Here is a 26,955-nt window from a genome sequence, read left to right as displayed (position 1 = left end):
GAACAGAAAACCAAACACCACATGTTTTCACTCACAGGCAGGTGATGAACAATGAGAACACTTGGGCACAGGGAAAGGAACAACACTCACAGGTCTAGGTTGGGGGGTGGAAGGGAAGGGAGGAAGGACAGTGGGGGTGGGGGGGATGGGGAGGGATAACACTGGGAGAAATGCCTGATGTAGGCAGCGGGGGTGGGGATGGAGACTGCAAACCACCATGGCATGGGTACTTACACAACAATCCTGCAGGACGTAGGACATACACATGTACCCCAGAGCCCAAATACAATAAAAAACAAACAAACAAACACACAGCCTTTTTCTATTCTCCATGTTTCCTGTTTCATTAATTCCTGCTCTCTTACTATTTCCTTCCTATGTACCACACACCCAGAGTTTGATTTTTTATTTGTAATTTATAGAGATAAATTACAAATTAGATCATTGATTTTCAGTCTTTCTTTTTTTTTCAAACATATTTGTTTAGTTCTACACATTTCCTTCTAAGAATAGCTTTTAGCTTCATCCCACACATTTTTATGGACAATATTTTCACTATCATTAAAAATATTTTATAAGGTCTATTGTGGCTTCTCCTTTTCCCTGCGAATTATTTAGAAGTATACTATTTTAATTTCAAATAACTGAGAATTTTTACTTATTACTGAAGCTTACGCTTACTGTGGGCAGAAAAAAAGATGGATGACTTCAGTGGTTTGAAATTTGCTTTATGATCTGTAGTCTAGTCAATTTTGGTAAATTTTCCATATGCACTTGAAAAGTGTTTACTCTGTAGCTTTTGGGCACAGTATTCTACATGTCCATTAGAATGAGTTTGTTCACTGTGTTCAAAAATTCAAATCCATATTAACTTTCTGCCTGTTTGTCCTATCAGCTCTTGAGCGAGGCGTTAAAGCAGCCTCCATAGAAGACTTCTGCAGAGGGCAGGCTTCACTGGCCCCGTACAGTCTCGGTTAGATGTAGTTTTTTAAACCAACTCTTTAAAAACTCCAAAAAGCATTCTTAGCTCACAGACACACACAAAAGCATTCTGTGGACCCCTGTGCTCACATGTCCCACAGTGATTACAGAGTGTCTGTTTCATTTTTCAGTTCTGTCAGTTTTCATCTGATGTATTTGGAAGCTGTGCATACTAACTTACAGATGAAGGGAATCCTGAAACAAACCTGGTGGGCTGACCTTTCTTATCAAGTGTCCCTTCTTCCTCTCATGACCGTGTCTACCTGAAGTCCACTTCTGATGCAGGCACACCAGTTTCTTTGGGTTAGCAGTTGCATGGAACAGCTTCTTCTGTCCTAAAACTTTTAATTTCCCATTGTCCTGAGACCTTAGGTATCTGTCTGGTTGGTGATTCTTTTTGCTTTTTTTTACTTTTTATTTTGAAATGACTATAGAGTCACAGGAATTGACAAAGATAGGATAGAGGGCACTATGCACCCTTCACTGATGGTAACATCTGACATAATATAGCACAATATCCAAACCAGGAAGCTAGCATCAATGCCATCCACAAACCTTATTCAGGTTCTAGGCAGTTTCAAAACCTGGTAGGTTTGTGTCGCCCCTGCCACTACCATCAAGACACAAAACTGTCTCTTCACATAAGATCTCCCTCGTGCTGTCCTTAATCCTAGCAACTGGTAATCTGTTATCCACCTCTTTATCCTGTCATTTTGAGAATGTAACACAAATAGAATCATGTAGTATGTGACCTTTTGGGACTGGCTTTTTCACTCTGTGCAATTCCCATGAGATCCACTCAGCCACTCATCCCGCTTTATTGCAGAGTTGTGTTCCATGGCATGGATGTGCCAGCCTGTTAAACACTCGTCCATTTAAAGACATCTGGGTTGTGTCCAACCTGTGCCACTACTAATACAGCTGCTATGAATATTCATGCACAGGTTTTTGAATGAACCTAAGTTTTCATTTCTCTGGGATAAATGCCCAGGAGTGTGATTGCTAGTTCATATGGTAAGTGCATTTTTAGTTTTTTAAGAAACTGCCGAACTGTTTTCCAGAGTGACTGACACCAGCCATGTAAGAGGCTAGTGTATGAGGATCGCATCCTCACCAGAATTTGGTGGTGTCACTATTTTATTTTGAATTTTAGCTGCCCTAATCCACGTGTAGTGATAGCACACCGTGGTTTTAATTTGCATTTCCCTAATGGTTAATTATGTTGAACAACTTGTCATGTACTTATTTACAATCTGAAAGTCTTTGGTAAAATGTCTGTGTTTTTTGCCTACTTTCTAACTGGATTGGTTTTGCTGCTGAGTTCTCAGATTCTTTATATTTTCTAGATAGAAGATCTCTGTCAGACAAGTGGTTCGCAAATATTTTGTCCCAGGCAATAGCGTGTCTTTTCCTTATCCTAACAGAGCAACATTTTAAATTTTGAATTAAAAATGAATTTAAAATGTTTGACTTAAAAATGTTTCCAATTTGTCAATTTTTCCTTTTATAAATTACGCTTTTGGTATGAAGGCTAAGAACTCTTTGCCTGACCCTAGATCTTAAAGATCTTCTAATTTTTTTTCCCCAAAAGTGTAACAGTTTTATGTTTTACATTTAGTTTCATATTCCATTTGAGTTAATTTTCATAAAAAGTATGAGGCCAGCTTTTGGCTCTCTGAGCAGCACCATGGCGGTTGGCAAGAACAAGCGCCTTACGAAAGGCGGCAAAAGGGAGCCAAGAAGAAAGTGGTTGATCCATTTTCTAAGAAAGATTGGTATGATGTGAAAGCACCCGCTATGTTCAATACAAGAAATATTGGAAAGACGCTAGTCACCAGGACCCAAGGAACCAAAATTGCATCTGATGGCCTCAAGGGTCGAGTGTTTGAAGTTAGTCTTGCTGATTTGCAGAATGATGAAGTTGCATTTAGGAAATTCAAGCTGATTACTGAAGATGTTCAGGGCAAAAACTGCCTGACTAACTTCCATGGCATGGATCTTACCCGTGACAAAATGTGTTCCATGGTCAAAAAATGGCAGACAATGATTGAAGCTCATGTTGATGTCAAGACTACCGATGGTTACTTGCTTCGTCTGTTCTGTGTTGGTTTTACTAAAAAACGCAACAATCAGATACGGAAGACCTCTTATGCTCAGCACCAACAGGTCCGCCAAATCCGGAAGAAGATGATGGAAATCATGACGCGAGAGGTGCAGACAAATGACTTGAAAGAAGTGGTCAATAAATTGATTCCAGACAGCATTGGAAAAGACATAGAAAAGGCTTGCCAGTCTATTTATCCTCTTCATGATGTCTTCGTTAGAAAAGTAAAAATGCTGAAAAAGCCCAAGTTTGAATTGGGAAAACTCATGGAGCTTCATGGTGAAGGCAGTAGTTCTGGAAAAGCCACTGGGGATGAGACAGGTGCTAAAGTTGAACGAGCTGATGGATATGAACCAGCAGTCCAAGAATCTGTTTAAAGTTCAGACTTACAATAGTGGCAAATAAAAAGTCTTTGTGATGGTTAAAAAAAAAAAAAGTATGAGGCCAAAGACAAGGTTCTTTTGGCTTATGGGTATCCAATGCTCCGGGCACACTGGGTAAATAGGCTGCCTTCCTCCAATGAGTGGCTTTTGCATTCTGTCAAGATCAGCTGGCAGTACTTGTGTGGGTCTACGTCTGGGTTCTCTATTCTGTTCCATTGATTTTGTGTCTGTCCCTTCACCCATACCACACTGTCTTGATTACTGTAGTTATATAGCAAGGTATGTTATCAAGTACAGTGATTCTGCCCATTTTATTATTCTTTTTCAAGATTTTGATGATTTTTAGTTCTACTGCCCTTCCATATAAAGTTTAGAATAATCTTGCCATATCTACAAAAAATACCTTGCTGGGATTTTTACAAGTGCACCAAACCTGTACATCAATTTGGAGGGAATCAACCTCTCTACTGTGCTGAGCCTCTCGGTCCATGAACATGGTATATGTCTCTTCACTTATTTAGGTTTGCTTTGATTCTTTTATCAGCATGTTGCAAGTTTCAGCATATAGACCCTGTATATGTTTATTTTATTTATGCCTAGGTAATTCATTTTTGTGAAACAACTGTTAAGTGGTACTATCTTTTAAATTAAGGTTTCCATATGTTCATTAACAGTATATAGAAAGGCAACTGATTTTTGGTATATAGATCTTGTATCTTGAGGCCTTGCTGAACTCTCACTAGCTCTAGGTTTTTTTTTTTTTTTTTTTTTAAAGACAGGGTCTCACTCTGTTGCCAGGCTATGGTGGTACAATCATGAATCAACTACAGCCTTGACCTCTCTGGCTCAAATAATCCCTCCCACCTCAGTTCCCCAGGTAGCTAACACATCCAGCTAATTTTTCAATTTTTTTGTAGAGATGGGGGTCTTACTATGTTGCCCAGGCTGGTCTTGAACTTCTTGGCTTAAGTAATCTTCCTACCTCAGCCTCCGAAAGTGCTGGGATTACAGGCATGAGCCACAACAGCCAACCTAGCTCTAGTTTTTCTTTTTTTTGAGATTCCTTGGGATTTTCTATTTAGAGAATCATGTCATTTGCAAATAGAGACAGTTTTGTTTCCTTCTTTTTATCTGCATGCTTCTTATTTCCTTTTCTTTCCTCACCGCACTAGCTAGAACTTCTAGCACTATGCTGAATAAGAACGGTGGGGGCAGACATCCTTGTCCCCGATATCCCTGACACTGGGGAAAGGCAGTTAGTATTTTACTATTATGTGTCACATTGGCCGTAGGGCTTTTTGTAGATGTTCTTTATTGAGATGAGAAAGCTCTCCTCTATTATCATTTTTCTAAGAGTTTTTACCAGGAATGGGCACTGAATTTTGTCAAATCCTTTTTTTGAATGATTTGTATGATCATGTGACTTTTCTTCCTTAATCTATTAATTTGGAGGGTTTCACTGACTGATTTTTAAGTATTACACCAGCCATATATTCCTGCAATAAAAAACACACTTGGTCATGGTGTATGATTAACTGCTCGATTTGATACACTCAAATTCTGTTAAAGATTTTTGTATCTACGTTTGTAAGAGATAATGGCCTGTAGTTTTCTGTTTTGCACTATTTTTTTTTTGCCTGGTTTGGGTGTCAGGGTAATACTGGCCTCACTGGGGAGTGGTCTATTTTCTTGTATTTTCTGAAAGAGACTGTAGAACAGGCATTAATTCTACTTTAAAGATATGGTAAATTACCCAGTGACACCTCTAGGCTAGAGACATCTTTTGGGGGGAGTTTTCAAACTATGGATGCAATTTCTTTAACAGTTATAGAGTTCTTTAAATAACCTATTTGATATTAGAGGGGTGTGGTCATCTGTCCTTTTGAGAGATTTGGTCCACTGTATCTCAGTTGTTAAATGTATGTGTGTAGAGTTGTTTGCAGTGCTTCCTGATAGCTTTTTATTCAGAAGGGTCTAGAGCAATATCCCTTCCTTATCCCTATTAAGTACTAATTTGTGTTTTCTTACTTCTTGACAGGCAAACACATCAGAGCAAAAGTGGTTCCTAATGCCAAGCTGGCCTCCCCGGATCTCCGTCTTCTACAGGATCTTGACAAAGCCCTTCTTTATAAACTTTTTGGTTCATTGATACCTTCAAATCGCTTTATTAAAATTTTTTTTGCTAGCTCTTCTATTTGTCTTCAACCAGAGAATGAATCCAAATTACCTCAGTCTTCTATTCCTGGAGGCAGCTCCAAAACTGTTTCTCTCTATGGCTAATTTTTGGAGTATGACCCCCAAGGCTCAGGCAACAACAGCAAAAATAAACAAGTGGGACTACTTCACACGGCAAAGCTTCTGAGCAGCAAAGGAAACAATGAATGAAATGAAAAGGCAGTCTACGGATTGGGAGAAAATATTTGCAAACCACGTATCTAATAAGGGCCTAATATCCAAAATACATAAGGAACTCACACAACCCCTCAGCAAAAAACAAATAATCTGATTAAAACACAGGCAAAGGACATGAATAGATATTTCTCTAAAGACAATACACAAATGGTCAATAGGCATACAAAAAGGTGTTCAACATACTAATCACCAGGGAGACGCAAATCAAACCTACATGTGCAATCACCTCACCACATACTGGGATGGCTATTGTAAGACGGCAAGAGATGAGTGCTGGTGAGATGTGGAGAAAGGGGAACCCCTGTATGCTGTTGGGGGTCATGTAAATTGGTACAACCATTATAGAAAACAGGATGGAGGTTCCTCAAAAGCCTAAAAATAGAACTACCATATGACCCAGCAATCCCACTTCTAGGTATATATCCACAGCAACTGAAATCAGTAAGTTGATGAGCTGTCTGCACCCCCATGTTTTCTGTAGCACAGAAACACAAAACCAACCTAAGCATCTATCAACCGATGAATGGATAAAGAAAACAGTACATATACAGAATGGAATACTATTCAGCCATTAAAGGAAAAAAGAATAAAAACCCTTTCATGTTGTAACATGGATGGAAGTACAGAACACTGTGTGAAGTGAAGTCAGTCAGGCAAAGTCAGACAAACACCGCACAGTCTCGCTTACAGGTGGAATCTAAAAAAACGCCAAATACATATTAACACAGAGTAGAACGGGAACTACTGGGTCAGGGAGGAAATGGGAAGAAGTGAGTCAAAGGTACAGATGTGCAGCTATATGGGATGAATGGGTCTAGAGATGTAATGCACGGCACGAGGACTAGTTAGTAACACTGTACTGTAAACCAAAAACCTGCCAGAGAGTGGCCGTCCGCTCAGTGAGCTCTTCTCCCAGAAAGCTGAATAGCTAGAGAGTAGATTGTAGGTGCTTTTACCCCCCACCCCTCCACACACACGTGCACACACACAGGTAACTATGAAAGTGATGGATAGGTTAATTTGGAAAAGAAAAGCCAACAAAATCTCTTTTGTATCACAAATCTTTCTGGAAGTCTGACGAAGCCTATGAACACTTTCTTAGAACAACATTTAATGTGTATAACAAAATACACAGATTTATAAAGAAATTAATTATGAGACAGCTTTCAAAATAACATAAAAATCAAATGTATGATACAGTAATTCACCCTTCTTTTTATATAGGTTGAGCATCCCTATTATGAAAATACAAAATCTAAAACATTCCCAAATCCAAAACTTTTTGAACACTGACATGACACTGAAGGAAAACACTCATCAGAGCATTTTGGATTTCAGACTTTTGGATTACAGATGCTCAACTGGTAAGTAGAATGCAAATATTCAAAAACCTGAAACACTTCTGGTCCCAAGCACTTTAGCTAAGAAGTATTCAACATACATAAACTTGAAGTAAGACCCAGCAGTGGGCCTAATAACCACAGTTTTGAGAAAATGATGAGAGTAAACAGTATGTAAGGACTTCTCCAACTGTAATGAAAATATCTGTGATTTCCATTGGTAACAAAATCACAGGGGCTGTATTATTACTACGATTTGTTGACTATATCATAAAGGAAACGATAAATTTCAGTTAGAAGTTAGTGAAAACAAAGATGTATCTTCTCCTGTTTCAGACCACGGATCCCCACTGAAGGACCCCTGTACTACAGCCTAGTTTTAACAGAGCCACCAGGCTGATCCTTCCAAAAGGTAAGTTGAGTCATGTCATTCCTTTGCTCCAAGTCTTGAGGAAGGTCCCCATTTCCCTCAGAATAAACACTAGAGAAACCCCTCACCAGGCTGCTTGGGCCCGTGGCTCTGGCCCTGTCCCTTGCTCCTCCTGATTTTCCTGACACAGACACACTCCCACCCATGGCACTGGCCATCTACTTAGTACACTCTTCTCCCAGAAAGCTGAATAATTAATTCTCTTATTTTTTTGAGTCTTAGCTCAAACAGCCCCCCACCCCTGCCACCTTTTGTTTTGTTTTGTTTTTTTGAGACAGAGTCTTGCTTTGTCACCCAGGCTGGAGTGCAATGGCATGGTCTCAGCTCACTTCAACCTCCGCCTCCCGGGTTCAAGCGGTTCTCTTGTCTCAGCCTCCCGAGTAGCAGGGATTACAGGTGCCTGCCACCATACCCGGCTAATTTTTTTGTATGTTTAGTAGAGACGGGGTTTCACCATGTTGCTCAGGCTGGTCTCGAACTGCTGACCTCGTGATCCACTCGCCTCAGCCTCCCAAAAATAACCCCTTTTTAATGTGGCCAAATAAAGGTACAGTCCATCCAGCCCACACTTGGAAGCTCAGAGCTCAGCTCTGCTTCGCAGCTTTCCAGGGTGATGGCTGCCCCTTCGCAGGCCCGTCTAAGCCGACCACTTACTGGTTCTGCTTCCTGCTTCCTGTTTCCCCCGCGAGGATACAGATCCGACAAGGGCAGGCGTCTCTCATGATACCGCATTCTCTTCACAGCCTGGCACAGAATAGGCACTCAACATCTTTTTTTCTTTAAAACAAGCAGAATGAACTAACAAGAAACTTTACTGTGGGACATGAACGAGAACAAGTTCTCAGGGAGAGGTGATGGTGAACAGGACTCTGAGTTACACATCCTCCTAGTGGGTGGCATGGTGTGTGCCATGCGTCCACTAGGTCAAGTCCAGACCAAGAGCTCCTCTTAGAAACTGCTCGGGGTTAAAGAATCCTCACAGAAAGAAAACTTAGAGCAGATGTGCTACAGCTATTCTGGGTATGGCAAAGACTAATAAATAAATAAATGGCAGGAGAGTTCTTTCAACACCTGGTGATCTCTGGTGGAAGTCTGCAGAGTGTATGAAAGAAGGAAAATTCCACAGACAGAATGAGCATTTCAATGGCAACTCAATGAGGGATTACATATAAACTCTAAAGAAACAAACAAAATACATTAAGCTGCTAAAAAGGTCATAGCCTGAAAGGGCTGACTGTGTTGATAAACTCATCCCTCAAAACATAAACGTTTCCCTTTTGGTTTCAACTTCTTCAGTTAACTGTTCTATTCTAAGGGTCTCTATGTCATTCAGAACGAACAGTGCTACTCTAGGATTCTGGGCTTAGGGACGCACGGAGCACAGCACAGAGCAGCGTGAGGCGGTGCTGTCCCAGGCATCTGAGTAGACACACGTGTGCAGAGCACGGAGCGCGTGAGGCGGTGCTGTCCCAGGCATCTGGGATCAGAAATGCATGTGCACAGCACAAAGTGGCTTTCTGCACTTGCTCTACATGGAAGCAGGCACTTCCTGCTGTTCTCTAGGAGGTTACCGAAACCCGTGCCAAGCACTCAGACTGACATTTCTTACCAAGCAGCCGCTCCTCCTTCTCCATGTTCCCATCTGGCTATGGTCAATTTCAGTTCACATTCAAACATCTCAAAAGATGATCTCGCTGTCTCTCCTGCCTCACCACTCATCTGTATACCAAACCACTCCAATCAGCCTCCACTCCTCCAATCTCTTGGAATTCTCAACAAGGTGAGCAGTGGCCGAGGCTCAGCCCAACGCGTACTGAGCAGTCTTTTCTTGCGCACCTCTCTGCTGCATGCCAGCACTCTCTATGATCCTGATGCCCCGCTCCTACCCCCTGCCCAACCTCATGCTCCTCCACAAGCTGATCTCTGTGTTCTCTTTCTGCTGGTCCTCAGATGATGGTTAATCCCCTTGGCTTACTGTCCTTATCACACGATACACACATCCCTCAGTTGAACCTCATTCTTACCTATTTACAAACACTTATGTCTTATGTTTCCCGAATCTTCAATGCCAAACTCTCTTCCAAGCTTTGCACTTGCATATCCAGCTGTCTGGAGACAGATCTCATATAGTCCTCACAAAGCTGACTTCACCACCTCCTCCCCTTGTCTGTTAACCTACCTTAGAGACCCAAACCAGAGAAACAGTCACCACACTAAGGCCTCCTTGTATCTCACTCTGTAAACATGATAAGGGCCTAGCAATTTTACTTCCTCAACATGACCTGCCGTCTCTCTCTTAATCTCCACCTTCAGTTCTGCTGTCCGTTAATTCATTACAGCCCTGCCGTGGACCTGGGCAAGGCTCCTTGAGGAATCCTCTGGCCTTTTTAGAGCCACCACCTGTGGCTCCCAAACACCCAAGGGAATTTCTTTGCTCTCTCCTCAGAAACAGCCCCCTCCTTCCGTTGTTCTTACCTCTGACTCATTAAATCCTACCCACCCTTTAAAGATGTAGCCCAGGAGTCACCTCCTCCTTGGAGTCTGAGACACCTTCCATGCCAGACAGGAGCCATCCCTCATCGCTGGCATCCCGCTGCAGTTCTCCGAAGGGCCTACTTACCATATCTTCTCTGTACCCCTCCTCACAAGTCTAGCACATCACAGGACTGAATAAATGAGCTTGCTGATTAGATAGCAGAACATGATGTCTTTATTCTCTTAACTGGGGCTGCTCCATAAATGAATGAGCAGAGGTGTCTTTATAAGGAAATATGCTGATTCCGTTTTAGAATGCAGTGCTTATTTGCAAGGACACAATTACTGATTTACTCTGTAATAGGCCAAGATTCTTACTCAACATACATCCTTTGTAGGCAAAAGCAAACTGCAATAAGCCTACTCTGACCTGACACTCTTGTTGTTAAGAACAACAGAAAACTTCAGAGCTGTGTTTTGCCAACAGTCAGTTTCCACCCTTGAAGGAATGGAGTTCACAAGGCTTTTGCTTTGTAAGCTCCTGCTGCCTATGGGCTGTGTGGTTATAAACATTCCCCAGTGGGTTATTTAGAATGATACTGAAATTGTGGAACTCTGTGCTGGCACGCTGATTATAGCAACAGTCACAGATTGGACCTACATTATATGAAGACTTTTATGACTACCCCCACCTCAGGGGCCATCCTCGAGTTACAGCAGAAGGAGCCGTGAACTGGAAACCCACCTCTCTCACAACCCGGCCACATGACTGAAAGCAAGTAATGCCACTTCTGTGGGTCTCCGCGATCTCCTCTGTGCCATGAAGAACTGGATTTGGTTCGCATCAGTCATGAGTAGCTGACAACTACTGAACCAGGTGCAAATGTGTGAAGTCCTATCCTCAAGAAATTAAAGTATAACGGAAATGAGGACAGATGGCGCCAAGCTCTCACCCACTGATGTCCTCTAAAGACCCTTCACAAGTAAAGCTCTTCTCTGCCTGAAATACAAGGCTGAGACACGCTACAGCAAGGCCAGGCTGAAATTCCTTAGGAAATGTAAAATGACATCACTGGTTCATCTAACAGATGCCAGCCTGGGTCAGACACTAGACCAACAATGCCCCATTCATGGCACTAATGCTGAGTGAAGGGAAGAAGAAAGATTATTACTTTTTAAACTGAAAACTGTAAAGTTTGCTCTTCAAACTAATCAGCCCCAACAGACGTGTTCACTGTTCGACGTTAGAATGTACTCTGAACAAGTGTTATGTGTGGGTAATTTTTTCAGTGAAATAAAGCCTCCAGTCAACAATAAACATTAAACAATTCTGTTACAAGCAAGAACCTGCCAACTCCTGGGGCAAGAGCATCAAGAAATGGGATCTCAGAGGAAACGGCTGAAACAGAACCTCATGTGGCCACACCAGCCCACCCCGTTCTTCCTAAATACACCAACTTCTTCCAAGTTCATTCAAGCTGAAAGCAAACCAAACTTACCATGCTCCCATTTCATAATTCACAAATAATTCACCTCTTTTATTTCTTTACCTCAAAATATTAAACGTATGATCAAATTCAAAATGGGCAAAACAAGCAATGCAAGATTTGAGGGGCGAGGAGCTGGGAGGACCCAATTCGAGATGTGGTCTTCCCAAGTCAGAGCACCTGCTGTGGGGAGTGGCATCAGGATGGGAGGGAACATTTAACCCAAGACGCTTTGTATAGACATTCCGTTTCCTAAACAAGGCTTTCTTTTGCCCGCTACTCTAAGCAGAAATGAGGGTAAAAAAAACCAGATAGAATTGAGGAATGATCTGGTATGGCAGCAGCACTCTGTTAACACCGGGAGCTCTGAGGCTTGCGTATTCCGAGACTGGGTGCCCAGGCATTCCTGTCCGGCTGCAACGTGTTAACGCTGGGGGTTCTGAGATGCTGGGCTTGCGTATTCCGTGACTGGGTGCCCAGGCATTCCTGTCCGGCTGCAACGTGTTAACGCTGGGGGTTCTGAGACGCTGGGCTTGCGTATTCTGTGACTGGGTGCCCAGGCATTCCTGTCCGGCTGCAACGTGTTAACGCTGGGGGTTCTGAGACGCTGGGCTTGCGTATTCCGTGACTGGGTGCCCAGGCATTCCTGTCCGGCTGCAACGTGTTAACGCTGGGGGTTCTGAGACGCTGGGCTTGCGTATTCTGTGACTGGGTGCCCAGGCATTCCTGTCTGGCTGCACCGTGTTAACACTGAGAGCTCTGAGATGCTGGACTTGCGTATTTCATTGATTGAGTGCCCAGGCATTTCTGTCAGGCAGAAACGAGCACACCTATGGTCTTTCCCTGTGCTTCTGGAGGTCTGGGAGACAGAAGACAGTAATTTTAAATTCTTATTTCCCAGAATATACTTTAAAAGTGTTTCTCAGGCCTGTTTGCCTTGTGCTTTCATTTTTCTAATTACAATGTAAGGTTTATAAAGTAAATTATACCTCTTCTCAGCAGATCTGTTACGAGGTCCATACCAAAAACACTGTGCTGTAACCCTGGGATTTGTGAAAAGCTTAGTAACAAAGACCGATTTCCAAATTACTAATCAAACAGAAAGAAAAACCGACTAATTTTAGTTAACTGGGGTTACATGGGGGGACAGAACATTTTCAGAGGCTGCAGGAGTAAAATCTGAGGATCTGAGGCTATCTTTTCAGCAACAGAGAAAGTCACATGGTGACTCTCCTTCCCTGAAGAACTCTGGAATCAAGGGAGCATCCTGGGGGCCCAAGTCAGCAGGACAGAGGCCTGGCCCCAGGCCTGAGGCTCACATCACCACTTCAATATGCTTGAGAGGTATGGCCTTTGGCTTGTCCAACCCAAGGAATAAAATTTGTAAATAAAAGCAGCCTGTATTTTGGAAATAGGCTCTAAGGAGCTCTGGAATAAAAGAGAAGGAAAGCTGAGCTCTTCCTGCTGAGGCCATGGAGTCCAGGGTCCCAGGGCACCTGATGGGAACCAGGAAACTGGAAAAACCAGTTCTTAAAGTTGCGAAAGCCTGGCAGTCAATATTTACAGTAAACAGCTCAACTGTTTTTGTGTTTCTATGCTAAGGAAGGTTCATTTACTAGGGTTTATTGGCAGCTATGTAAAATGATACTTGTATGAACAAAACTGCCATTTTGTTTCAAATATTGCTTCATGGGGGTGCCTGTCCTACAAGCCGGTGGACACCTAAAGAGGGAGAACATTATGAATACATTGTTATTAGCAAACAAAACAGCAAAAATAAACTGATTTTCTTTGGTCCAAAAGGCCTAGTTTGGTTTTATAACTAAAGTTCTTTCTCTTCTCTAGAAGTCTTACAGAGTAACTCATAACCATGTCTTTTTCTGAAACCTCAATGGGTCCGGCATTCTGGTGGCACGTGCATGACGGGCGCCGGTCCAGCTTCTACTCACGTCCAGCTACTGCTCAGCCTCCTTGAGCAACGGCAAGAGAAGCCAAAACCTCCCATGCTGCTAAAGATGCTCCACGAGGGAGAACCCAGCAGCCCAGCAACACTGTGTAACTACTGCATTCGAGGTTCCCATGTTGTATCTGACAGCTGTCTACAACACACACAGTATTTACCTAAGGAAACAGCACAGCTCTGAGTAACAACTGTCAGTTCATAAAATTAGATATCTTCTCCTGTAAGAACGTGCTCACACTTCAAAGAATCACAGAGCCAGATGAGAGAGGAAGCAGAACCAGGCAAGGCTGAACTGAACTCAACCCCCGCACCCTGTAGATGCTACCGTCATACCAGAGTAATTTACATTAGTCAAACTGCTTTCCTTAGATGTCTCTGAAGTACTAATCCCAGTGACTCCTAGTAAAGATTTCATCACTCTTTTAACATTAATATAATTAAAATAATGTCTATAAGCAGTACCTGAATTGAGGCTTTCTTAGCTTTTAAGACTAAATCCAGTATTAAAAAAAATTCTTTAAAAAAAAATCACAAGTTTAATTACAACTGAGAGGAAACAAATTGCTAGGCGTGCATGAGCCATACTCTTATCAAACGGCAGAAACGGACACTGTATGTCTAGATAGAAAGTAAGCTCTTATTATTCCTAATAAATCATTTCATTCCTATCAGTAGGATAAACTCCTTAAAAATAACTGAATAAATGTGAGCGTCAACTACATACTTTCATGCTTATTTCCCGTTTTTCAGTTTCCTGACTCAACACAAGGAAAACAGTGAGAAAAGATGAATTTCTTGAAAACTGAGTGTGAGGGTCCTGACCCAGGCCCTCTATTATTTGGCTTCCATCTCTTCTCTGCTCCAAGCCTGAGGGTGACAGCTGGCACGCAGCAGCAGCCTCCTGGCCAATCACCTCCCACTTCCTGTCTCACAACGAATGGCGCGCACGCTTCAAGGCCCGACTCCTGGAGACTCACGTGCTAGTCACGGAGGCAGCTCTGACCACCAGGCCTCACTTGACAAGTGCTGACCGTGAGATGCTTCTTCCCTCTTCGCTTAATCTTTCTGGAGAATTTCTTATTTTCCCTTTTGCATCTTTAAGGTGGAAGGTTTTTATTCAAAATGTTTTTTAAGCACAATTATTGAAACTCCTGAATTCAATGATATCATGGCAAAAGGCACATATCAAGAAAACAGAAAAGCTTTAGTTACCACCATCTGAGGGGGATGTCATTCCACATATTTAAGCAGGTCCACACCAACACTTGTAAATAAGTGCTCATAGCAGCATTAATTGGGGCCAAAAAGTGAAACTACCAAGTGTCTCTTAGTTGATGATGGACAAAATGTCATCCATCCACACAACACTCAGTCATTAAGAACTTGGGACACACAGTGCTCAGAGAATGACACCAGGCACGAAAAGCCACAAACTGTGCGATGCCACGTTTATGAAATGTCCAGAACAAAGAAACGGACAGAGGCGGAAAATGGATAAGTGGGAGATGGGCTGAGGAGTGTGGGGCTGGGGCTGGGAAGAGGGAGATGGCACAGGAGGTAGAGGTTTCTTTTTGAGATTGTAGTGATGGCTGAACAACTCTATGAATGCACTAAAAACCATTAAATTGTACACCTTAAATGGGTGAACTGCATAATTTATATGAATTTGTCTAAATAATGTCTGTCTGTCTGTCCATCCCCACTGAGGTCCACATACACCACTTCTTGCTTCGTGTGGTGGTGGCTCAGCGCTCGCTCCTGTCCGCACACGGGCTATGCACTGCAAATACTACCGCAGCACTTCTCATCTGTTAGAGACACACAACCGTCCTGAGACCCCGATTTAATGATGAATAAAAATAACTATATTTTTAAGTGTAAAGCTACAGGAAGAAATCGAGTTTCAAAGAATGTTAAGGAAAACAAGTCCTTACAAAGAAACGCAGCGAGACAGTATCTGAGCTGCTGGCGGCAGTTCTGCTGTTCTTCCTCTTTACTGCCTTGCCCCACCCTCTTTAGTCACTTAGCACATCCCACAGAGACAGGCACAGATCAGACGGCTAACTGGAGAGGGTAACATTACCAACTTCTGGCTTCTTAGTTTAGGTTTAACCCCCAGGAGAACTTGAAAGAACTCAGATCTGTCAGAGCACGACTGGATAGCAGCTCCGGGAGCCAGGAAAGAGGGAGAGGAAGCCAGGGGCATAGACAAACTGGGAGCCCTAAAGAAATGGGGTCCTGGGGGAGGGATCCAAGATGGCCAATAAGGAGCAGCTCAGGATTGCAGCTCCCAGCAAAAGCGCAGAGGGTGAGTGAACGCCGCATTTCTAGACGGATTTTTACCGCCCACAGACCAGGAAATTCCCAGGCGGAGGAGCCTCACGGGTGGCCAGCGAGGCTGGTTTGGCCCCCGCAGCTGTGGTGCCTGCGCCCCGGCACAGCGGCTCTCCATACAGAATACATGGGTCCGGGCAACATTTTAGCTGGAGCTCCTGGGAGACAGAGACCCCCATTCATCTGATTAAAAAGGGGACTGAAACAGGGAGCCAGGCCAGGAGATTCCCGGGCAAAAAAGCGCCACGAATCTCAGCGTCGCTGTTTCAGCCGGCGCAGTGGGTCGCCGCACGGGAAATCACACAGATCCTGGCGCCTTTTCAACAGGCGACTGGAACACCTGGGAGACAGAATCAACTGTTCAACTAAAAAAAGAAAAACAAAAGGGGGATCTGAGGCAGCGAGCCAGGTGATCAGGCTCAGCTGTCCCACCTCCACAAAAAAACAGCAATCAGAAACGCTCTGGATTGAGAGTTTCACAGCAAGCACAGCTGAACCTGGGACGGTCCAGCTCTCTGAGGGAGGGGCGTCCGCCATTACCGAGGCAGTCCACCACTACGGAGGTAGTCTGCCATTGTTGAGGCAGCCCACCATTACAGAGAGAGTCCGCCATTATAGAGGTGGGCCGCCATTGCCGAGGCAGTTCTAACTACACCCGTAAAACAGGACTGCAGGGAAGTTCACACGACAGCTGGGCGGAGCCCACAGCAGCTCAGCAAAGCATCTGCAGGCAGACAGTGACTAGGCTGCTTCCTTGCTGGGCAGGGCAGCCCTGAAAAAAGCCAGCAGCACAACAGAAACTCATAAATAAAGCCCTAACTCCTGAGGACAGAGCACCCGGGGGGGAAAAAAGGGGGTGGTTTATGAATTCTGCTGCAGCAGACTTAAACGTGCCTGCCCAGCAGCTCTGAATGAACAACGGAGCTCACAGCTCAGCACTTGAGCTCCTATAAAGGACAGACTGTATCCTCAAGCAGCTCCCTGACCCCCGTATATCCAAAGAGTCACCTCATAAAGGAGAGCTCAGACTGACATCTGGCAGGTATCCTTCAGATAGCAGAAGAAGAAACTGGCAGCAACCCTTACTGTTCTGCAGCGCTGCAGGTGATCCCCAGGCAAGCAGGGCCTGGAGTGGACCTCAGCAGTCCTACAGCAGAGAGGCCTGACTGTTAGAAGGAAAAATAAGAAACAGAAATAACTTCATCATCAACAAACTGGACGTCCACTCAGAGACCCAATCAGAAAGTCAGCAACTACAAAGTCGACAGGTGGATAAATCCACAAAGATGGGAAGAAACCGGTGCAAAAAAGATGAAAACACCCAAAACCAGAACGCCTCTCCTCCTACAAGGGATCACAACTCCTCACCAGCAAGGGAACAAGACTGGATGGAGAATGAGTGTGATGAATTGACAGAATCAGGCTTCAGAAGGTGGGTAATAAGAAACTTCTGTGAGCTAAAAGAACATGTTCTAACCAAATGCAAAGAAACTTAAGAACCTTGAAAAAAGATTTGATGAAATGCTAACGAGAATAAACAACTTAGAGAGGAATACAAGTGAACTGATGGAGCTGAAAAACACAACATGAGAACTTCGCAAAGAATACAAGTTTCAACAGCTAAACTGACCAAGCAGAAGAAAGGATATCAGAGGTCGAAGATCAACTCAGTGAAATAAAATGAGAAGGCAAGATTAGAGAAAAAAGGGAAAAAGGAATGAACAAAAGTCTCCAAGAAATATGGGACTATGTGAAAAGACCTAATCTACATTTGATAGGTGTACCTGAATGTGACGGAGAGAATGAATCCAAGCTGGAAAATACTCTTTAGGATATTATCCAGGAACACATCCCCAACCTAGCAAGGCAGGCCAATATTCAAGTCTAGGAAATACAGAGAACACCACAGAGATATTCCTCTAGAAGAGCAACCCCAAGGCACATAATCGTCAGATTCACCAGGATTGAAATGAAGAAGAAAATGCTAAAGGCAGCCAGAGAGAAAGGTCGGGTTACCCACAAAGGGAAGCCCATCAGACTCACAGCAGATCTCTCAGCAGAAATCTTACAAGCCAGAAGAGAGTGGGGGCCAATATTCAACATCCTTAAACAAAAGAATTTTCAACCCAGAATTTCACATCCAGCCAAACTAAGCTTCATAAGTGAAGGAGAAATAAAATCCTTTGCGAACAAGCAAGTACTCAGAGATTTCATCAACACCAGACCGGCTTTACTAGAGCTCCTGAAAGAGGCACTAAACATAGATAGGAACGACCAGTACCAGCCACTCCAAAAACATACCAAATGGTAAAAAGCATCAACACAATGAAGAAACTATATCTACTAATAGGCAAAACAGCCAGCTAGCATCAAAATGACAGGATCAAATTCACACATAACAATATTAACCCTAAATGTAAATGGGCTAAATGCCCCAATCAAAAGACACAGACTGGCAAATTGGATAAAAAGCCAAAACCCATCAGTGTGCTGTATCCAGGAAACCCATCTCACATGCAAGGATACGCAAAGGCTCAAAATAAAGGGATGGAGAAAGATTTACCAAGCAAATGGAGAGCAAAAAAAAGCAGGAGTTGCAATTCTCATCTCTGATAAAATAGACTTTAAACCAACAAAGATCAAAAGAGACAAAGAAGGACATTACATAACGGTAAAAGGATCAATGCAACAAGAAGAGCTAATGATCCTAAATCTATACGCACCCAATACAGGAGCACCCAGATACATAAGGCAAGTTCTTAATGACTTACAAAGAGACTTAGACTCCCACACAATAACTGCGGGAGAATTTAACACCCCATTGTTAATATTAGACAGATCAATGAGACAGAAAATTAACAAGGATATCCAGGACTTGATCTCAGACCTGGACCAAGCAAACCTAATAGACATTTACAGAACTCTCCACCCCAAATCCACAGAATATACATTCTTCCCAGCACCACATCACACCTACTCTAAAATTGACCACATAATTGGAAATAAATCACTCCTCAGCAAATGCGGAAGAACGGAAATCGTAACAAACAGTCTCTCAGACCACAGTGCTATCAAGTTAGAACTCAGAATTCAGAAACTAACTCAGAACCGCACAGCTTCATGGAAACTGAACAACTGGCTCTTGAATGTTGACTGGATAAACAATGAAATGAAGGCAGAAATAAAGATGTTCTTCGAAACCAAAGAGAACGAAGACACAACATACCAGAATCTGTGGGACACATTTAAAGCAGTGTCTAGAGGAAAATACATAGCAATAAATGCCCACAGGAGAAGCAAGGAGAGATCTACAATCAACACGCTATCATCAAAATTGAAAGAGCTAGAGGGAACAAGATCAAAAAAACTCAAAACCTAGCAGAAGACAAGAAATAGTAACTAAGATCAGAGCAGAAATGAAGGACACAGAGACACAGAAAACCCTTCAAAAAAATCAGTGAATCCAGGAGCTGGTTTTTCGAAAAGATCAACAAAATAGACAGACCACTAGCCAGGTTAATAAAAAGGAAAAGAGAGAAGAATCAAATAGATGCAATAAAAAACGATAAAGGGGATATCAGCACTGATTCCACAGAAATATAAACCATCATCAGAGATTATTACAAACAACTCTATGCACACAAAATAGTAAACCTAGAAGAAATGGATAAATTTCTGGACACTTGTATCCTCCCAAGCCTAAACCAGGAAGAAGTCAAAACCCTGAATAGACCAAAAACAAGGTCTGAAGTTGAGGCAGCGATTAAGAGTCTACCACCCAAAAAAAGCCCAGGTCCAGATGGATTCACAGCTGAATTCTATCAGACATACAAAGAGGAGCTGGTACCATTCCTTCTGAAACTATTCCAAATAATCCAAAAAGACGGACTCCTTTCCAAATCATTTTATGAGATCGACATCATCCTGATACCAAAACCCGGCAGAGACAGCAAGAAAAGAAAACTTCAGGCCGATATCCATGATGAACATAGATGCAAAAATATTCAGTAAAATACTGGCAAACCAATTACAACAGGACATCAAAAAGCTTATCCACCATGATCAAGCAGGATTCATCCCGGGGATGCAAGGCTGCTTCAACATATGCAAGTCTATAAACGTAATTCACCACATAAACAGAACCAAAGACAAAAAACACATGATCATCTCAATAGATGCAGAGAAGGCCTTTGACAAAATTCAACAGCCCTTTATGCTAAAAACTCTCAATAAACTAGGTATTGATGGAACGCATCTCAAAATAATAAAAGCTATTTACAACAAACCCACAGCCAATATCATACTGAATGGGCAAAAACAGGAAGCATGCCCTTTGAAATCTGGCACTAGACAAGGATGCCCTGTCTCACCACTCCTATTCAATATAGTACTGGAAGTTCTAGCCAGAGCAATCAGGCAAGAAAAAGAAATAAAGGGTATTCAAATAGGAAAGGAGGAAGTCAAATTGTCTCTATTTGCAGACGACATGATTGTATATCTAGAAGACCCCATCGTCTCTGCCCAAAATCTCCTTAACTGATAAGCAACTTCAGCAAAGTGTCAGGATACAAAATCAATTTGCAAAAATCACAAGCATTCCTATACACCAATAACAGACTTAGAGCCAAATCAAGAATAAACTGCCATTCACAATTGCTACAAACAGAATAAAATACCTAGGAATACAACTAACAAAGGATGTAAAGGATCTCTTCAAGGAGAACTACAAACCACTGCTCAACAAAATAAGAGAGGACACAAACAGATGGAGAAACATTCCATATTCATGGTTAGGAAGAATCAATATCGTGAAAATGGCCACAGTGCCCAAAGTAATTTACAGATTCAACACTATCCCCATCAAGCTACCAATAACCTTCTTCACAGAACTGGAAAAAACCACCTTAAACATCATATGGAACCAAAAGAGAGCCCGCATAGCCAAGTCAATTCTAAGCAAAAAGAACAAAGCGGGAGGCATCACAGTACCAGACTTAAAACTATACTACATGGCTACAGTAATCAAAACAGCATGGTACTGGTACCAACACAGAGATATAGACCAATGGAACAGAAGAGAGGCCTCAGAGGCAACACAACACATCTACAACCATCTGATCTTTGACAAACCTGAAAAAAACAAGCAATGGGGAAAGGATTCCCTGTTTAATAAATGGTGTTGGGAAAACTGGCTAGCCACGTGCAGAAAGCAGAAACTGGACACCTTCCTGACACCTTACACTAAAATTAACTCCAGATGGATTAAAGACTTACACATAAGACCTAACACCACAAAAACCGTAGAAGAAAATCTAGGCAAAACCATTCAGGACATAGGCATAGGCAAGGAATTCATGACCAAAACACCAAAAGCATTGGCAACAAAAGCCAAAATAGACAAATGGGACCTAATCAAACTCTACAACTTCTGCACGGCAAAAAAACAGTTATTAGAGTGAATCGGCAACCAACAGAATGGGAAAAAATTTTTGCAATCTACCCATCTGACAAAGGGCTGATATCCAGAATTTACAAAGAACTAAAACAGATTTACAAGAAAAAAACAAGTCCACTCAAAAATGGGCAAAGGATATGAACAGACACTTTACAAAAGAACACATACATGAGGTCAACAAACATATGAAAAAATGCTCATCATCACTGGTCATTAGAGAAATGCAAATCAAAACTACACTGACATACCATCTCACGCCAGTTAGAATGGCGATCATTAAAAAATCTGGAGACAACAGATGCTGGAGAGGATGTGGAGAAATAGGAACACTTTTACACTGTTGGTGGGAGTGTAAATTAGTTCAACCATTGTGGAAGACAGTGTGGCAATTCCTCAAGGATCCAGAAATAGAAATTCCATTTGGCCCAGCAATCCCATTACCGGGCATATATCCAAAGGATTATAAATCGTTCTACTATAAGGACACATGCACACGAATGTTCATTGCAGCACAGTTTACAATAGCAAAGACCTGGGACCAACCCAAATGCCCATCGATGACAGACTGGGCAGGGAAAATGTGGCACATATACACCATGGAATACTATGCAGCCATAAAACACGATGAGTTTGTGTCCTTTGTAGGGACATGGATGAACCTGGAAACCATCATTCTCAGCAAACTGACACAAGAACAGAAAATCAAACACCACATGTTCTCACTCATAGGTGGGTGTTGGACAATGAGAACACATGGACACAGGGAGGGGAGCATCATACACTGGGGTCTGTTGGGGGAAATAGGGGAGGGACAGCAGGGGGTAGGGAGTTGGGGCGAGATAGCATGGGGAGAAATGCCAGATATAGGTGATGGGAAGGAAGGCAGCAAATCACACTGCCATGTGTGTACCTATGCAACAATCTTGCATGTTCTTCACATGTACCCCAAAACTTAAAATGCAATAAAAAAAATTTTATGGAGAAAAAAAAGAATTTTATAAAATGGCCAGTTGAGTTCTATCTTATTAAAAAAAAAAAAGAAAGAAAGAAATGGGGTCCTTTGCCTTACCCCCCAGAGGAAGGGTGATGAACCCTGAGGTGGCTGGGGCACCAAAGTTTACATTTCACTTTGAAAAGTCCAGTGAAACATTCAAAAAATTCCTATTTCTACTGCTATGGACAAATATGTTTTTCCAAAATTTCTTAAGCTGAAAGGTAAATCACCAGTGGGATGGTATCTGTAGTGGGGCCTATCAGAGCTGATTGGATCATGAGGGAGGGGCCCTAAGGAAGGGGATGCATCCTCTCATGAGACAGGAGTGAGCCTGCTCTCTTCTCTGTGAGGACACAGCGAGAAACGGGCTGTTTGCAAACCAGGAGGGAGCCCTCCCCACACAGCAGAGCTGCTGGCACCTCAATTTTGAACATCAAGTTTCCAAAACACTGAGGAAGGAATGTTTGTGGTTTTGGGCCACCTAGCCTGTGGTATTTTGTTATGGCAGCTCAAACTGACTAATAAAATGCTATTCACTCATTCATTAAATTTTTATTGAGTGCCTAATAATGAAAGCATTTTTCCTTCTTTAAAAATTGTATTTCTTCTGTGAACTTGTGTAGGGAAGTAAAAGCATTTTTATAAATATCTCCTGGAAAACACATTACACAATTCTTTGTTTTTGTGGTTGTCTTAGGGATTTAATCAGTAAAGCACCATTTTAAGGTCTTGATCTCATTATGTCTTCAAAGCATTTTGATTCTGTCTACAGAAAGTGTTTGATTTGGAAAGTAAGAATTCACCGAGAGCAGCACCAAGTAAAGATGTTTTATGGGAAGGTTTCCAAATCTGCTTCTGACACATGGCATACCTGCTTATCACTTTAGAGGCATCTTACTGCCTAGTGAGAAGACAGGAGCAATGGGAGTACCTGGTGGAACTCGGGACTCTGGCTTCCTGATCAGCCCGGACACGCACTAGTACCTTGACCTGCGACAAACTCTTCCACTTATCTGAGCCTAAAATCCTGGTCTAGAAGACAAAGTGCTTGACTGAACTGTCTCTAAGGTACCACTGTTGCTCTGAACCAATAGGCAACATGCCACTTCAATATTAAATCACACAACATATATGCGTATTGAAACATCATACTGTACCCCGTAAATATGCACAATTATTATGTGTCAACTGAAAACATTACTTAATCTTAAAAAAGCACCTGATGCTTGTAAGGCATCCTAACAGGTGACAGGAGATCCATGTGTCAGCCACACCGAGACCCCTACAGACTGTCAAATCCAGGCTGTATCATGGCAAGGGTCTCTGTAGGAGAATTAGGTGAAGGTGGAGCCAAGAGCCAGGGACTTTACATCCTCACTTCATGCCAAAACACGTCATTCTTTATATCTTTATTTTTCTAACAATACGATAGGACTCCATTAACTCAAAGGAATGACATGAAAACTACCGAAGCCCTGTCATTTCTTTACAACCTGCTACATTCATGCATGGGATTATTACTGTCACTGTGTGTGCAGACCTGGCTGCAGGACAGCCATGGAGACAAAGGCATGGGGATCCCTGTCCTGCGATCTGTCCCCACAGACTGACCTGCTGGCTCCAGCTGAGGGGGCACGCTCTTCCGGAAAGAGCTGGATGGAAACACTTTTGGCTTTGTGGGCCATATGGTGTCTCTCACAGTCACTCAACTCTGCTACTGCAGTGCAAAGGCAGCTGTAAATGACTGAGCCTGGCTATGTGCCAAGAAAACCATTTTGGACACAGAAATTTACATTTCATGTAATTTTCACATCATGGAATATTTAGAAACATAAACACCATTCTTAGCTCACAGGCCCCACTACACGCTGCTGGTGGGATGTGGCCTGTGGGTGGTAGTTTGATAACCCCTGGTTGAAGCTTTTGAGAAAGTGAGAGTATCATTTAAAGTTTCATTAACTTTAATTTGCAGCAAGATAAAAATATCATTTGGAGATTCAATGGCATAGAATTATTTTATTTTCCATGTCTACTGGTGAGTTTTATAGCTTCTCCATAAAAAGTCTGACCAGCTTTACACACACAAATACATATTCAATTCAACATGGGTAAGGTGCCAGGAGGGAGCCGCAGGAGACAGGAGACAGGAGATGGCCTGGTGCTCAGCCTGATGGGGGTTACAGCAGGAGCACCTGCCCAGGTACACCACACCCTCTCCTCCTTCCTCTTCTGTACTCTGCCCCATCCTCTCCTCCCCTCACTCTGATGTTGTCAACTCCAGAGCCCTAGCTTTGCTTTTCAACCGAGGAGGAAATCAAGTGCATTGGAAAATCATTCCAGGGTCATCTATATGCACATGTACAAAAGGGCTTTTAGCATTATCAACTGTAGGTCTCACCATTGCAATCTATAAGCTCATAGCATTTCCAGGTAACAGAGCGGTGAGAAATGAAAACGTCATCAGTTATCTGAAGGGGATGATTGTGGGGAGGAAGGAAAGGCATGCCAGCATCTGTGTTTCAGCAGGACCAGCCTCTGAAGGGCCCCCAGGCATCCCTGTCCTAAGTTGCCCATCAGCTCTTGAAACCAGAATCATAGGGAACCCCAGAGAGAGGTGTCAGAGGGAGCTCTGCAAAGATGGGGCTTTGCCTAGACACCTGCTTTGTATTTGCACAAACACTTTGCTAAATCAGACAGACTCTACCTGTCTCAGCAAATGCTCATGTATATTTTAAATTGCAGGTATCAATTTAATCAAGTTAATCAATGTTGGCAGGACGCTGGGTACTGGAAAATAAAGTGGAGCAAGAACACTGCCCCTTTCCTCAAAGGAGGCTTAGTCTAGGACAGGAGGGAAACCGAAAACCCTACGTGGGACACTCTGGCTTCTCATCCACGAGTCCCTCTCAGAACACAGATGAGACCACCCTGGCCAGGACTCTCTGGAGTAGTGACTCGGCATGTGGATTCACAAGACCCACAGTGTGAAAGGTGCTGTTGGACAAAGATCAATAAAAGGGACGCCGCAGACTCAAAGGAGGAGAGAGGCCGGAGAAGGTGGAGGAGACTCAGAGCCCCTGCACGTGGAAGTCGGGCATTTTTCAGCCTTTGCTTCAGTGACTTCACGCAATGGAAGGGGCAGGCGTCTCTCAGTGACTGAACAAGAGGACATGGAGCACAAATCACCAGCATGCGGCCACATCCTGGAGCCAGCCTCTGAGGACTGCAGAAGGGAAACAGGGAATGGAAACCTTGCTGTAAGAGAATTTTTCCCCCCAATTGGGAGACACCTGAGGTTTTCAGCAAGGGGCCAGGGCCAGTGAAAATAATGAAGTTAAAGCGAGAGAGGAGGAAGAGAAGATGGAGAGCTGGAGGGGTGATTCAAGCCATAAACTCCCCAGGCAGCTGTGGGGGCAGGAGTCCCAGGGCTAAGAGGGCGCTGTAAATATGTAGTGAATGGTCCAGTTGACTCATTTAAGTGATCTTCCACATTATTCCTGGAATCTTTACAACTTCAATTATTAAAGTACAAAAGTTTAAAATGTACACGCAGCACAAGGAGTTTATGAAGATTTACAGACTATTAAAATCATGAAGTTAAAATTAAAAGGTAGATGTTTTAACTCACATCATAGAGACCCAGCAAAACACATTTTTAAAAAATTATGTTTTAGCTGGGCACGGTCGCTCACATCTATAATCTCAGCACTTTGGGAGGCCAATGTGGTCTGATCACTGAAGGTCAGGAGTTCCAGACCAGCCTGGCCAACAATGGTAAAACCCCATCTCTATTAAAAATACAAAAATTAGCTGGGCGTGGTGGTGCGTGCCTGTAATCCCAGCTACTCAGGAGGCTGAGGCATGAGAATCAGAAGCTGAGGTTGCACTGAGCTGAGTTCGGGCCACTGTACTCTTAGCCTGGGTGACAGGGTAAGACTCTGTCTAAACAAAACAAACAAAACAAAACATTACGTTTAATAAGCGCTTTCTTGATACAATCTCACTGTGGGAACGCCACGTTTAGCTGGTGCACACACTATCACAGCCCAGTGATTACCAAGAAAACAGAGACCCAGAATTACTTTACTGTTATGATCCTGTAATCAAAATAAAGTAAAAACTGGGGCTTCAGGCCCTTGCCTGGGGCCTGTATTTTAACTAAAAGCGGATACTGGCATAGATAACAGTCATCACGCCGGATGTTAACAAACACAGCACACACAGCTTGCCGTTTTCTGAGTACCCCAGCATGCCCCAGGCCAAGCTGTGCTGTGGAAGGCAGGCACGATGCTGCTGACACAGATGTGACTTGCTGCACTCGCTGTACACACAAGGGACAGCAGTGGGCACACAGCAGCCACATGCAGGGGAATCTTAACACATCCTGCAGAATTGAATACAATGCTACCACAGACCACTTTCTAATGTGGAATGGCTTGAATTTTATAGTAAAATTTTCTCTTTCATCAGCTCACATCTTCTAATTTCCCAACCAAAATATGACCAAGAACTTCCCAATGAGCAGCTGTGAGGCAGCAGGAAAGGTGGTTGAGGCACCAGCTCATGGAGCTCTCAGAGTGTAGGAGATGAAGCCAGA

At 43.0% G+C, this 26,955-nt stretch overlaps 1 protein-coding gene and 1 pseudogene across 4 annotated transcripts in view; one reads left to right on the top strand and one right to left on the bottom strand.

Annotated features, from left to right (window-relative positions):
• The window catches only part of FAM120B (family with sequence similarity 120 member B), a 104,093-nt gene that overhangs the window by 19,748 nt on the left and 57,390 nt on the right, over positions 1-26,955 (bottom strand). The window lies entirely within an intron of this gene.
• Positions 2,669-3,477, top strand: LOC110568245 (small ribosomal subunit protein eS1-like; annotated as a pseudogene).

This window comes from Aotus nancymaae, unplaced genomic scaffold, assembly GCF_030222135.1.
Source record: "Aotus nancymaae isolate 86718 unplaced genomic scaffold, 86718_ANA_hifiasm-v0.15.2.pri h1tg000034l, whole genome shotgun sequence".
Classification (NCBI taxonomy): Eukaryota; Metazoa; Chordata; class Mammalia; order Primates; family Aotidae; genus Aotus; species Aotus nancymaae.
This window is presented reverse-complemented; position numbering and strand designations above follow the sequence as displayed.